Raw genomic sequence first — 15,647 nt, forward strand, 5'->3', positions numbered from 1 at the left:
ATTTATTTAACAGAGAGAGAGAGAGACAGAGAGAGAGAGAGAAATCACAAGTAGTCAGAGAGGCAGGCAGAGAAGCAGGCAGAGAGGGGGAAGCAGGCTTTCCACTGAGCAGCGAGCCCGATGTGGCGCTCGATCTCAGGACCTTGAGATCATGACCTGAGCCGAAGGCAGAAGCTTAACCCACTGAGCCACCCAGGTGCCCCATGATGCACCTTTTAAAATCTACTCACAATTCTTTAGAAGAGAGCTTTCTAATATGGTTGAATGTACCATATTATGACACCATGAATATGGATTTAGAAATCCAAGAAGCAGACATAAATTCACTTTTAATGCACAGAAGAGCATGGTGAACACGCATTTTTATTTAAAAAGAAAAAAAAAGGTGGCATCTTAATGTTTTTCTCCGTGAACAGAGCCATGTACATTAAGAGTGCACTGAAACGTTCCAAAGTCAAGCCTACAATATCTTCTAGCAAATGCACCACACTCTGAGAACACTGGCATTGTGTTCTAGGGAGCACCCTACAGTCTCTCTCAGATGGACATTACAGTAATAGCGAGCTGATTCTGACCTTCATATAAAATCTGTTACCAATGCAAGGCCAAGCAACAGAGAGGAAAAAAGCAAAAACCCTCCACTTTCAAGTACAGCCCAGGTTATAGCTACCTTCTACAAAAATTCCCCAAATTAAGCCTCAACCTAGTGGGCTGCTAAAGGTAAACACCAAGTAAACAAAACTAAGAGTGCTTATTTACTGCAGGATTGTTGATGGGAAAGCTGGGATTGTCTCCAAGGGGCAGAGAATGTGAGCAACACTTCCTACATTTAATCGACAACAAACCCCCATACCAGGGAATAACTCAAAGGACCTGTGCCCCAGAGCAACTCTAACAAAGAAAATGCTGTGACTCAGACATTGTCAACTCCTGTTATGAACCAAAATGTAGATGCAACATAGCAAATGGCTAGAAGCAAGGACTCTACCGCCACACTGCCTTAGTCTGAAGCCTAGGTCCACAACTTATTTATACTTGTGTGACCTTGAGCAAGCGACTTAACCTCTCTGTGCTCTAGATTCCTCATCTGTGGAATGCAGAGAGGAGTATGACTTACCTCTTAGGTTGGCACTGAGGATTAAAGTAAATGGATAAACATATGGTAGAGCATTTACTAAGTGTGTGTTAAGTAAAACAGATTTTGCTATATGCTGTCACTATTCTGTTAGAATTACAATCATTAGCAAGCAATTGGGGAAGAGTATAACTTCATTGGTCTAAGAAGAAAATTACTCTTCATCAAATAGATGTGTAAAGGTCTATGAGAAGAGTAGTAATACATACGTTGTCTATAGCTCTGTTGATCAAGATACTATAATACCTGATATTTATACTCAACCCATTGTTGCCTAGGGTTGTGTTTGGGATAGGGTGGGGTGGGGACAATAGAAGATAAAAAAGAGGCTATGCTTAACTTTAAAAACCTTGAGGAATTTTTTCTAAATACAGTCCTAAATATCCAAGTTGAAAAGCCCATTCTCTCCAACATCCCATACTCACTTTCCAAATAAATTACATCTTCTGGAAGGAAATTTAGTGTTGAAGAAATTCTGCCAGAATTAAGCCACTTCAGAGGGTTGTTTTCCATCATCTCTTCCCTCAAAATAGGCAAGACCAACAGACACGAGACTACTGTCGTACACTGAGGAGCCTCTGACACGTGCAATATCCCAAATTAAAGAGTCCTCACCTAGAATGCCCAAGTCTTCCCTGCAACTCCCATACCATCAGAAACACATTATGTTAAATATGGCTTCAGTTATGTACACTTTCCGTCAAGAATGAATTCACTGCCACATAGGACACTCATATCCCCAGAGGCTATAGGAACTGGTCCCTGCAGAAAGCAGTGGGTAATAGTATCTTACTTTCAGTAAGATAGTGATGTGTTCATAGCACTGAGTCCAGTAAACCCACTTCTGGAGAACGCATCCTCTAGAAACAACTCAACAGAAGAAAACAGCTCTGTGCATAGGAATGATCACTAAACCAGCCCTCAGAGTAAGGCGAAGCTGGGATCTAAATGCCAGCAACACCGGAGAGGTTAGCCAACTGTGATCCATCGCCCAATGGGCACTTAAATCTGCACTGAAAATTACAACCATGAAGATATTACACAAGGTGGGAAATCATTTATGGAGTAAACTCAGGGGAAAGGAGGGGAGGGGCAGAACTGTATCTCCAGGGTTGGAAATACATGTTTTGGAATGTTAAGGGTCAATGAGGAGAGGAGGGGGAGGATATAAAAAGTAAATTGGATCATGCAGGGCGGTAAAATTGTGGCTGGTTTTGCGTTATTGTGCTTCATGTGATCATCGTGGCGTTTTGGCCATTGAGAAAGGAGAAGTCAATTCTGTGCCAACCCAGACAAAAAGGGTCATGACGGGGGGGCGGGGGGGGGTGCAGGAAAGAGAGATTCCCATCCACCGCCCCCACTGCCCAGAACCAACTCTCTGTCCAAAGAACTGTGTGGTCTTCACCTGCAGGGCGACCTCTCCCGCACAGAAGCCAGAACAAAGAGGCACCTGCGAGCGACCAGGCTGGCGTTTCTAGGCTCTTCTAGGCTCTCCCACCGCGTCGCCTCCTCCCATCAGCCGGCCTCCTAAAGTGGGCTTTTGTTCCGCAGGGTGGAGGGACCCCATTAGGAGACGCCAACGCTAAAGAGAAATGCATTTCCAGGCCCTGAGGTTTTGTCATTCCTAGCATTAGCAACAGAATGCCTGCAGGAGGTAAGTGGCAGATTTGCGGTGGAACTAGAAAAACCCATCCGCCTAGGAGGCGTACCCCAAGGGCGTAGTCCCCAGCATGGCCGCGGTGGGAGCTGTGCAGCCCGGAGGGTCCGGGACATTCTTCAAAGACAACAGGCCGTGTCACCTCGTAGGTGTTCCCAATGTCACCCCCTTGCAAGCTCATCAAAGCCGCTGTTGTTAACGGCCAGTACTTCATTATAGGACACGGGTGGGCAGCTCCTCCCGAAGCTCCTCGGGCAGCGCTCTATGTCACAATATTTATGGGGGAGCGGGGAGTGACAGCAGAGAGACGGACCAGGCTACACCACGCATGACTTCTCAGATTTTCTCCCAACACTTCGAATCAGAGCTGTCTGAAGCAGCTATGTAGAACTGCAACCTAACTTAAGAGCAAATTTTATACCGGCAAAGTAGAGCCTGCCCCAGTCTCAACGTAATGATCAATGATCCTTCTGCAGAGGTTTCCCTGAGCACAACTCCATGTGCTTGCTTTCTTTGTAACTCCAGCAAGGCTTTGTTTCCTCTTTTCTCTGGACAGTCCCAGCTGGGCATGCTAATCTTTTCTTTCTCTCTTTTTTTTTTTCACTTGCCTTCTTCTCTTGGATTATAGTTACGGTTATGGATGGCAGAGATCTTGACTTATTTAACTTAGCAGACAATATGCCCTCAAAACACCAAAGTGGAACTAAAATTAATAAATGCAGAACAGTGTCGGCATCAAAAGATTAGTGCAACACTGTTCAAAAGAAATGCAATTCCTACGAAGAACGCAAGCCACATGCATAATAACTTTAAACTTCCCACTAGACACATGTTAAATTATTTATTTAAAAATAAAAAGGGGAAAATCATTTTACTAATGTTATTGAGTCTAATATATCTAAAACACTATCATTTCAAAATGTAATGAATACACAAAAATGGGATATTTTATATTCCTCTTTTCTGTACTAAGTCTTTAAAAGCCAGTGTAAGTGTTACCACTACTGCACACCCCAAGTTGGGCCAGCTACCCTCCAAAGAGACCACTAGCTGCAGGTCAGTGGCTTCCATACTGGACAGCACAGTATTACCACGAAGTCCGAAAACTTTACTTTTATTCTTTAGAAAAAGAAACATTTTTCATAGTAATAAAGTTAATTTCAAGTTTTCCATGAATGTCTATATTACTTCTGTATACTTGTTTTTTAATAGAACTAAATAACTATCAAGTAGGTATATATTTTCCCCTTTATAGTCTCTTGGTTAAATGTCTAGACCAGAAAATACAGTTTAAAACAGATCTTCAAGCCCATCTTTATAAGAGCCATATTAAGAAACATTTAACAAACGAACAAGTAAGTGTTGTTATACTAGGATATTGTACTGTGGGTGTTTTTTTCCCACTTGTTTGAACGCATAATTAGTAGGTTTTGTTGTCTAGTAATTATTACCAAAGAGCTAAACACTTCCTTTCTGAAGTCTACTTTCCACAAATATTATATAAATAAATCATTAGTTGGGAGGGGTTTTGTTGGTTTTTTTTTTTTTAAGATTTTATTTATTTATTTGACAGAGAGCAAGAGATCACAAGTAGGCAGAGAGGCAGGCAGAGAGGGCTGGGGGGAAGCAGGCTCCCTGGTGAGCAGAGAGCCTGATGCAAGGCTAGATCCCAGGACCCTGAGGTCATGACCTGAGCCGAAGGCAGAGGCTTAACCTACTGAGCCACCCAGGCGCCCCTAGTTAGGAGGTTTTGATGCTATAGGATGACATCGGTACAAAGGACCCAAAAATCCAGAAGCCTCCCCTAACCATCAGCCCCTCCTACCTGCATGGTGGGAGAGTTTGCTGAAGTTTCCGGGTCCACTTGGGTAGGGCACCAGTGCCCATCACCCCACTACCAAACCTGGCCAAGTGAGTAGGGTTACGTGGTCTTTCTACTTTCCTTAACTCATCACCCCTCCATCCAGCAACCCAACCTTTTCCAGACCTTGAGTTCAGCCCAGCTTGGCCTGAATCTGTGGACACAGCCTAACTTACCCACTCAGCAGCATGCACAGAGGAGACAGAAGAATAACTCCTAGAAGCCAGCCCAGGAAGCCAGACCCCACAGAGGTCAACTCCACAAAGGCTAGATACTGGAAGGAACTAACCACTTCTCATGGGATCCTGCCCACCAGTGACCAGGACCAAGACTGGTCTGGACACTCACCAGTCGGAATGGAATTTGTGCCCCTCTATGAGGTAGGAGACAGCTATAACAGAGAAGCAGAAATCCCTTCCCCCAAGACTATCCAAAGTTTCTGATGTCACATGGAGTTGTTATTTAGCCAGATTCCCAGAAGAAAATCAATAAACTCTGAGGAGTGAGGTACCAGACAGTTATTCAGAAAAAAGCTATGAAATAACCTCCTCAATGAATTAAAGCAGACTGCTTTTCGTTTCCTCATGAGGCAAAACAAAACCTAAAAATGGGAGAGACTGCTCTATGAGAGGGCCCGAGAAAGTAAGAGTCCCCGAGACGTGTCAGTCCAGAATTGTGTTGCTGAGATCTTTAAACAAATGGCTTCTAAAACACTATTGTTGATCGGCAGCTCTTACAACCATACACTGCAGTCTAAGAAGCTAAAGCATAAATTACCAGGATTTTTTTTTTTTAATTTGTAGTTTTCCTCCAACTCCATCTCCCTTCAAAGCTTTTTTTTTTTTTTTTTTTTTTAATTTGACAGAGAGAGAGCACAAGCCATGGGGGGTGGAGGGGTGGGGGGTGACAGGCAGAGAGAGAGGGAGAAGCAGGCTCCCCACCGAGCAGGGAGGCTGATCCAGGACTCCAGGATCATGATCTGAGCAGAAGGCAGACGCTGAACTGACTGAGCCACCCAGATGCCCACAAAGCTTTTTTTTTTTTAAGTGAGAAAAGGAATACAAAAGACAAAAAGACAACTACAAACCTTTTTCCTTAAAGTATTATGTTGCGGTGAATTCTGTTCTCACACATACATTTTTTTCCCTTCAGTTCTGTTGGATTTATTTTCCAATATTCAATTCATATCAAGGATGGGTATATTCATGGACTGAAAAGGTAATAAATATTAATACACCTAGAAACACCTAAAAGAATTGCTGTAAATGTAGTTGGTACCAATCTGATAAGGGTGGTACTAAGCTCAGAAGACAACTGAGTGAATCTCAATCTGCCTGCTTTCCTAATGTTTATACAACCAACTAAAGCCAGGTGAAAGCACGGGGGAGAAGCTATAACGCACGAATTCTTAAAATAACTTTTCTGGGTGACACTGAACTGTTGGCACTGGTTCATTAGAAAGAATAAGTGGGATGTGACTATTGTTAAGGGAGATGGGCCGGAAATACTGATTAGCCTGATTGTCCTATGTGTGGTTCTACTGTCCCACATGACTCCATAGCAAAAGCCTCCTTTTCTTGCTTCAAGGTCGATTATGTAGGAGCATTTTCTCCTCACTTAAAATCAATAGCACCTAATATTCTGATTTGAGCAAACCAGCTGCAGAAGAAATTTATGAAGTTAGAGGGGGAAATCGGAGTACTTGACATTAAGGAATTGCTCATATTTCAGTTGTGATAATATTATTGAGGTTTTAAAAGAGAACTGATCATATATATATATATATATATATATATCACATACACACACACGTGTGTGTGTGTTTGTGTGTATGCGATAGGTTAGGGATAAAATAATGTGAGATTTCACTTTAAAACAATCAGGTAATTTGGGGAGGAAAGTTTAGTAGAAGAAGATACAAAAAATAAAATTGGTCATTTGTTAATACTTAAACTGGTTGATAGGTTCGTGAGGTACATTTTGTTATTACTTCTACTTGGTACATGTTTGGAATTTTATACAATAAGTTACTTAAAAGAGTATGTAATAATCAGAGGCATTGGGAGGGGCACTCTTTCTAGGGCTTTTTTTGTGAGGGTTATTTGATCCCTTTTCAACTTACCACTCACTGCCCAGAAGGTATCACAGGCCATTCAATATTAGCACCAAGAAGAAAGAGTGCATCCACCCTATTTTTCTTTAAAACTACAATCTTGGCCTCTATCTTTTTCTGCCTCGAGAGACAGAGTTAGCTTTTGATCACTTCCAGGAAACAACATCCTTTGGGATATTGAAACTGACAAGAGACAGCCTACAAAATCGTATGGTTTCCATTAGAAGTCTGAAGGCATTGCCGTGTTCTGGCTTTACGGGTTAACAGTGCATGACAGAGCACATACTCTTGGTAAGAATCTAATTTAGTTCAGGTATGAAGGGATGCCTTATGAGAAAAACTGGCAGCAATTCCAGCTAGTAGGCAAAGAAGTGAGAGTATAAAACAGGACAATTTACCATCTCTGAACTTCTCTCTCTCAAAAAGCTATGGCTGCCTTAAAATCCTCTATATCCTATTACCCAGCAATCCCAATTCTGGAGAATGTATTCTAAAACAACAATCAATCAAGTGCACAAAAAGATGTGTGCACCAATGTTTATCGCACTCTGTTTATACAGAAAGAAAAACAAGCAGAAACATCTAAATGTCAAAACAAGCAGAAACATCTAAATGTCTAACATTAGGAAATGGTTAAAGTATTGATTAGATATATAATAGAATTATATGCAGCCTCTAAAAATGCTGATATCCCAAGTATATCATTAAGCAAAACAGTGGGTTTCAAAACAGATTTTTACAAAATCCTATCTTTGGTTTAAAACAAAGTATGGCATTTTACAGAATGGAAAGGTTCTGAGATACACAATGAACGTTAACGATAGTATTTCCTGGTCCATAAAATTGAAAGTGTTTTTTACACCTTCTTCTTGCTTTTCTGCATGATCTGAGTATTTTTGCAATGAACATGAAATATGTCAGAACGCTGAAAAAGCTATTTCATTTGAGACAGTAACAATAAAACCACGAAGATGTCCAAGGTAAGTAAAACAAATTACCAGAGCTGGAGAGGGGTCAAGGTAAAAACCCAAGCAAATAACTCCAGACTGTAACATCTAACAGCCTAGGATGATTATTCTTCTATTTCTTTCAAAAGACATCTGGTCCTGAACATCTCCTCTGTTTCAGGCACTGTTCCAGGCCTTGGAGATGTTTAAAAATGGCACACATTTCCTTCCTTCAAAGGATTTTCAGTTTTCTTGAAATAAAGGACCTATATACCCAAATAAATGAAACACAGTGCTGGGGAAGGTCAGTCAGGAGCTATCCATGGATAAGGGGAGCACAGGAGGACGTGTCTAATTCTGGCCAGGGCTGAGGGGCAAAAGGGCTGATCAGAAAAATTCTCAGGGGAGGCACTAATGGGATGAGACCCTGAAAGCGAATGGATGCTTGCCATTTAGCTACACTTTGAGGACAGTTGTTCCAGGCATGTGGGGTGTAAGCAGCTGGGGTAGGGTGGGGACACTTAGCAGCCTAATCATTTGGGGAACAGAAGCATAGTTGGAATATGGGGTGACGGGGTGAGGTCAGGAAGTCAGGCAGGCCCCAAATACAGAAGGTCTTGAATGCCCCCACCGAATCATCTGGGTTTCAGCTGACAAAGGCTCTCTCCTTGACCAAACTTCAGTCAGGCTCCTCTGAGCCCTCTTCTCAACTGGGCCTTGACCTTAAACTTCCGTGTCTGTCCCTGCAGAGTCCAGTGTTAGCAAGAAACCTGCTAGGGCAGTTTGGAGAAAGATTCCCCCCACCCTCAATATCTCAGCACCCTTGATTACCTTGGTACTTAGATCTCGACACCTGGATATCTGGCCTGCCTTCAGCAAGAATCCTGTTAGGTCAGTTTAGCAAGAACTCCCCTCCCCCTGATGCCTCCTTTAAGAGCTGTCCATTCATCTACCTCCCCACCCCCACAACCTAGCTCCCCTGGTATCTTGAGTTGAGCCTCACTTGTCTCCCCAGTTCTGATAGCATTGACACCTATCACAATAATCTTCCTTCCTATTTTTCCAAGTGTCAGAATAATTTTTCCCCCCCCACAACCTGAGGGTACCAGGAGAGCTGAGAGGGATCTGGGCTTTCTCAAGATTAGTCACTCTGACAAGAGCCCAGAGAAGTAACCACTGGTGGGTCTTATAAAGCAGACAGTTTCTGAATGCCCGCTCTATACCAGGCACTGTGCACAGCACTCTGTGTGCATTCACTCTCCTGACCATCACAATAACCCTACAAGATGGACAATGGTATTAGCCCTATTGCACAGGCCAGGAGGGTGAAACTCTAACACTGTCCAAGTCCACGCAACTAAAAGGTGCAGAGCAGGGAGATGGTCTTGGGCTGTCTAACTTATGCCAACCACTGTGAGGAATCTGAAACTCCATGTTCTCCCACACTTTCTGCATGATCTCCCACGCTTTCTGTGCTACCACACATGCAACAAGTCAGTCCCCTGCTGAGAGGAACTTGGTTGGCGTGCAGCAAATGGGTTAAAGGAGGAGCTTTCTCAGCCACAAAAAGAGGACCTTGTAAATAACCCACGAGAAATAAGGTGAAATTGGATCTGTCAATGGGACTAGTTTTTCTTAACTCCAGAAAAATCATTAGGGAGCAGGTAGTTCTGTTTTTGCTTGTTTAATAAGTAGACACAGGTGAGAAATCTGAGGCAGGGACCAAAGGGAACCCAGAGGTGGGGGAGGTTTCCTATTTTAAATGGGGAAGAAAAGCCAAGAAAGGAAAACATTGTCATTAAATAAGGGAGTAGGGCCAGACGAGCACAGGTGGAGGCAGAGGGAAATCCCCAGTGATAACCCAAGTTATTTAAGGTAATGCAGAAATTGGCGTTTATGGAGACCTGATTCCACCACCAAACAAGAGAAGAAGGAAGCCGCAATCAAGGTACATTGACTAAGCAACTAAACAACTACAGGGAAGGAGGCAGAGACCCGTAAAACACACACACACACACACACACACACACACACACTCTTTCTTATAAATGATCAATGCAAATAAAAGGATCAGCTTATATAGTCTGTAAATAAACAGACAGTGAGCTCTACCTTCATGGGTGGATAGGAATTTCACAAATAAGATAAAAAAAGAGGCTGTTCCAAGCAGGAGAAGAGAGTGAACAGAAGCCTAAGAAACAGGAGTACGAATGGTTTCCAGGGGATAGAGTGAAGGGCAATAATTTTGGGGGGCAAAGCTGATCCTGAAAAGTGAGAAAATTACAAGGCCAATAGGAAACATGAGGGGTAGTTAGCATTTACTGAGCATTTTCTCTGTGCTAGATACTCTTTTGACCGCTTCCTTTCATTTCATTCTAATGGCTCTGTAAGATAAGTAATTATATCTCCATTTTAAATATGATCAAACTGAGGCCAAGAAAAGCTTAACAACTTGAAAAACAGCCCGACAGCTAGCTAGTGAAACTGCACTCAGTTCTGTCCAACTCTCCCTGCCGCCTCTACCAACCCCAGTCATTTAGGAAGTACCGACTGTGTGCTCACCTTGAACAGAGAGTGGCCTCAGGGGCCCATATAGCGACTCTCTTGTGTTCAGTCATCCCAGGGATTCAGAGCGTATGTTTACTGGAAACCACTAGTTCATTTTCAAGTGGTATAAACATCTCTGAACTTAGGGCACAGAAGTATGAAGGACTGATCTATCTCAACTACTGAACACTACTATTAGTATTCACTTAGACACAGTGACTGAATAAACTCTTTAAAATCCTGGCTTGGGGTGCCTCGGTGGCTCAGTTGGTTAAGCATCTGCCTTTAGCTCAGGTCATGATCCCAGAGTCCTGGGATCAAGCCCGTGTCCAGCTCCCTCCTCAGTGAGGAGTCTGCTTCTTCCTCTGCCCCCGCCCTGCTCTCCTTGCTCTGTCCCTGCTTTCTCCCTGCTCTCATGCTCTCTCTCTCAAATAAATAAATAACCCTTTTAAATAAATAAAATCCTGGCTTTAAATATTACTTTGAGGAAGGAATACAAAATGGTACGACCACTCTGAAAAATCGTTGGGCAGTTTCTTAGAGTTAATCATATAGTTAAGTATGACTGATATAATCTTAGGTATTTACCCAAGAGAGATAAAAGTTTACCCTCACACAAAAACCTCAATGCAGGGCACCTGGGTGGCTCAGTTGTTAAGCAGCTGCCTTTGGCTCAGGTCATGATCCCAGGGTCCTGGGACAGAGCCCTGCTCAGCGGGGTGCATGCTTCTTCTCTTCCATTCCTCCTGCTTGTGTTCTCTCTCTTGCCCTGTCTCTCTGTCAAATAAATAACATCTTTTAAAAAATATCTTTAAAAAAAAAAATCTTAAATGCAAAGGCCTACAGCAGTTTTATTCATCATCAATCCAAGCTGGAAACAACTCAAAAGCCCTTCACTGGGAGAATGGATAAACAAACTGTGTTATATCCATGTAACAGAGTACCACTAAGCAATAAAAAGAAATACACCATTGATACATGCAACAACAACACAACTCTCTAAGAGTTCTTAAGTAGAAGAACCCAGACTCAAAAAGATCTTTAATATGTGTTTCCATTTTCATGACAGTCTAGCAAAAGATTATAGAGAGAAAGAGGAAGTGGATGTCAGGGGTTAAGAGACAGGAGAAAGTTTGACTACAGAGGGGTAGCATGGGGGCTTTGGTGGGAGCATAAGCAAAACTTTATTTGGTGGGAGCATAAGCAAAACTTTAATATCTTGAGTATGCTGGTGTGTGGTAGGCAGAATAATGGCCTCAAAAGATGTTCATACTCTAATTGCTCGAATCTGTGAATACGTGAATGTTACAGGGTAAAAGGGACTTTGAAGATGTAATTAAGATTGCTAATCAGATGACCTTAAAATGCTGAGATGTTCGCAGATTATCTGGGTGGGCTCATAGCCATATTTCTTCACTTCTTTAGTCTTTAATCTCCACAGTAACTCTAACTTGGAATGAGGTTTCGGTCCTGGTTCTTTCTTGCCCATTCATTGCCCACAACTAATCTAAGTTCCTGCAGAATGAGGCCACCTTCTATGCCACTGACTTAGCTCGGAGCTCATGGCTGATGTCAAATAGGTCAGAACTTACTGCTTCCCTAGGACTCTGAAGAAGAGGAAAGCCCCAAATGAGGAAACGTAAGTGTCAAGGTCTATTTCAAAGAACCTTACTGGGAACTCTCCAAGACAGAGTTTATATCAATACAGATACATCAAAACCAATAGTCAGAGCCTTAAGTAATGGCTGACTCACCAGGACTTTAAGCAGCTAACGGGGGAAGGGGGTTGGGGGGGGTCAGAGGGTGTACTTCGAGATATGCTATAAATCCAATATTATTCCTCTGAAGAATTCATTTATGTGGAATCACTTTCTAATCACTAGGCCATCCCCACCATCCACTTCCAGCTCACCACCACTGTCGATAGCTTTTTTAATTTTTAACAAAGCTGAAGGTAGTGCTTTCCCAATTTTCTTAGGATATTCTGCTGTCTTACCAGGGCTGCTCAAAGGAATAGCACTTCTCTTTAAAACTGGTTTTTTACCTACTCCCTGAAGCCTAGAGCTAATTAACAGCCCACAAAATAAGTTAAATACACCAAAGTGAAGATTTCTAGATTCACAAAGAGATCAATAAATACTTATTAAGTGCTTTCTGTGGGCAAGGCCCTGGGAAGTACAAAGAAGCAAAATACAGATGGTCAGTATCTCTATACATGGCTTACAATGTCATTAGACATATGATAAAACTAATAACAATCTAAGACAACAAAGTTACATGATCATATACAAAATATTGCCATAGGAGTTCAAAGTGGGAAGAGACTGTGGCTGGGGTGCTCAGAGAAAGGAAGCTTTGTATAGGAGCCGGGAAAAAAAAATGCAAGAGTGGTAGAGATGATTCCTGCAAGACAGGACATTTTCTTAAACAGACAAGAAACTCCACCTGCAAAATCTCTCTTAACATACATCTCCATAAAAATTGAACAGAACTTTAAAGAAAAAAAAAAAAATGACTGTGGTTTAAAAAGAGAGAGAGGGAATTTTGGGATTCTGAATTTAGACTAACAGCTAACTCCCCAGAAATTCATTTTTTACATGTATCTGTTGGGAGTGAAGATGACTGACATTTCTGGATGGTTCTGGCCTTCTTTGGTCATCCCCACAATCTGCACTTCTATAAGCAAGGAAAGAAATGCTCACCTAAGGCAGTCTCCACCTGCAACTGAACCAGCCATGTGGGCTAATTGCAACTGAACCGACATGGGAACCATTCCACTCAGTGTACAAAACATGGTAAGGGCTGCTAGAATGGTCCTTTCCTTTGGTTACACTTTATTATTTTGGAAAAGAATGGGCCTAGCACAATCCCAACATCTTCAGCATCTCACAGTCTTCTGTTCTGTATGCACTCTCACCAAAAAATGTATAAAACAATGTTCATTGCAGCTTTGTCTATATTAACCCCAAACTGGAAACTAACTAAATGTCTACCAACAGTTGATGGATGAACAAACTGTGGTACGTTCATACGATGGGGTACTACAGAAAAAGAGGATAACAACCTTGCTACACACCACAGCATGGATGAATTTGACAAGCATAATGCTGACTGCAAGAAGCCACACACGAAAGCAAACATACTATAGGGTTTTATGTATATCAGTTTTATTTAAAAAAAAAAAAGCTAATTTATAGCATCAGAAGTTAAAAGAGTGGTTACCCTAAAGGAGAGGCAGCTAGTGACTGGGAGGGATCCTAATGGGACTTCTGGGGTCCCCAAAATGTCTGTGTTAGTCTGATCAGTGGTTACAAGGGAGTGGTTACTTATAAGAGCTTTATAAGCTGTACCCTATGAAAACACTTTTCTATATGAATGCTTTATTTCAATAAATAAACTTCTTAAAGAAAATTCAAAACTGTTGTATTAAAGGATTATAGTGAGATAATCAAAATTTTCATTTTACGGTTGAAGAGTTACATGCATATTCACATCCACAATTTTTTGTTTAAATTACTTATAGTCACTTATAGTGACTTTGTTATAATGTATTTAGTCAGTATCATATGTATTCTTAGATGGGAAATAGGTAAAGTTCTTAGGATCTCTGCCTTGTGCACAGATCAAAGAGGATTATTCTATTTCATTAGTCTTGGTGTATCCCTCTTAGAAGACTGAGAAAGAATAGGAAGAGGAGGAAGAGAAAAGGGGGGTAGGGGGAGGAGGAGGAAGATGAAAAGGAGGAAGAAGGAGGAAGAGAAGGAAGAGAGAAAGGAGGAGGAGGAAAAATGGAAGGAGAAGAAACAACACTCCAGTCTTTTCTTTAAAACCTCTAGTGCTGCATAATTATTTGTTTAAAAAATTGTTACAAGGTAAGGGGCAGGGACTAGATGTCCCCAGTAACTCCCACTCTATCTAAACCACAGCTCAGAAAATAGCAAATCAGACTGTAGGCTGATCCCAGCTGAGAGGTGTAACCCAAACAAGCTTCTATCTGCCCCATGTGCTGGCTGCAGATCCCATATCTGCCATTAAGTATAGAATTCTCCTCCTCATCAATAACTGTAGCATACACCTTCTCTTCAAATTAACACTAAGCAGAGAGAAAAGCCCTCTGTCCTACCCTCATAGGTCAGCTCTTAGAATAAATACCAATCCACATGGCATTTGGAGGTTAGGGTTTCCAGATGACTGTGAAAATGGGAAGTGGGAAAGACGTGGTCATGGGGAGCTCCCTTTCTAAGGGAGGTATGAGATGAAGCTCCTGAGCAAAGGCCAGGGCCTCGCCTCCATTACCCTTTCCCTTTCGCCTGAGAACGACCGCCTACCGATTCTGCTAGCACCTGCTAGTCCTCCGGGGCCCTTCGCAGGGACTGCAGCACAACCTTGGTGAAGGAGGATATTGGGGCTGCTTGGGCCGGCAAACGCCAGCCTCTGGTGCTCAAGAAAGGCTTGGCAGACGCCGGCAGAGACCCTGGATCAACTGTCACCTGTCAATCACTTGACCTAAATACACCAGCCACTGGGGGAATCGGAGGGAGGGGGTTAGCCGGAGCATGCTCAGTAATCGGGATGACATCACTTAATCAATGCCAGGGACGGGAAGGCTGCATCAGCAGCCTCGAGCGGGCTGCCAGGAATATGTCAGCGGGGATCGGGAGGCTCCTATTAACTCGGTCCCTCCCCACGCGGCTCGCATACAAAGAGGGCACCGTCAGCTACACACGCTGGGGACAACGGAGGGTGAAAGGGCGGGGTGGGGGGGAAGGCTGGTTTATTTCATTTGACATATTGCTTTAAGAACTAAAACCCACTGGTATTCCCTGCCCCCACCGGCAGCCCGGGCTGCAGAAAGGGAGCCAAGTGGGAGGAGGGGAAGAGGGGACGAAAGGAAAGGTGGGGAGGGGGGGGTTGACCCAACCACACAAAGTAACTTCTACTCCTGGCAGAGAGGGGCTATTTGGCTGCGCTCAGGGCCCCCTAGCCCCACAGATGTGGGCACACAGCCTACTCTCCATCCAGGGCGAGGAACATCTGAGAGACTGTGGACACCAGGTCGCCCCACTGGGGAGGGGTCAGACCCGGAGACCACGTCCAGGGCAGCCTGTTTTGAGAGGAAGCAGGAGACATACCAGGCCTTCCCGGGGACACCAAGGCCATCAGTTCCCTACATCCCCCGCCTTCTGCACGCAGGGCAAGGTGAAACGCCGCGGGGAGCCGCGTCTACACGGCGTGGGAGCTCCCAGCCGAGGCTAGGATTTTTCCAGTACCTTTTTTTCTTTTCCTTTTGCAAAGGTCGTGAGAAGAACAGGTAAAGTGTTCGATAAATCGAACTGATGCCTGCAATCATTTGTGGGGTGCAGAGATCCTACTTTAAGGGGAACCTG

General features: G+C 43.2%; 1 protein-coding gene across 1 annotated transcript in view; it reads right to left on the reverse strand.

The window, feature by feature from the left end:
• The window catches only part of KIF5C (kinesin family member 5C), a 156,533-nt gene that overhangs the window by 140,395 nt on the left and 491 nt on the right, over nucleotides 1-15,647 (reverse strand). The window lies entirely within an intron of this gene.

Source organism: Neovison vison, chromosome 3 (assembly GCF_020171115.1).
Source record: "Neovison vison isolate M4711 chromosome 3, ASM_NN_V1, whole genome shotgun sequence".
In the NCBI taxonomy this organism is placed as follows: domain Eukaryota; kingdom Metazoa; phylum Chordata; class Mammalia; order Carnivora; family Mustelidae; genus Neogale; species Neogale vison.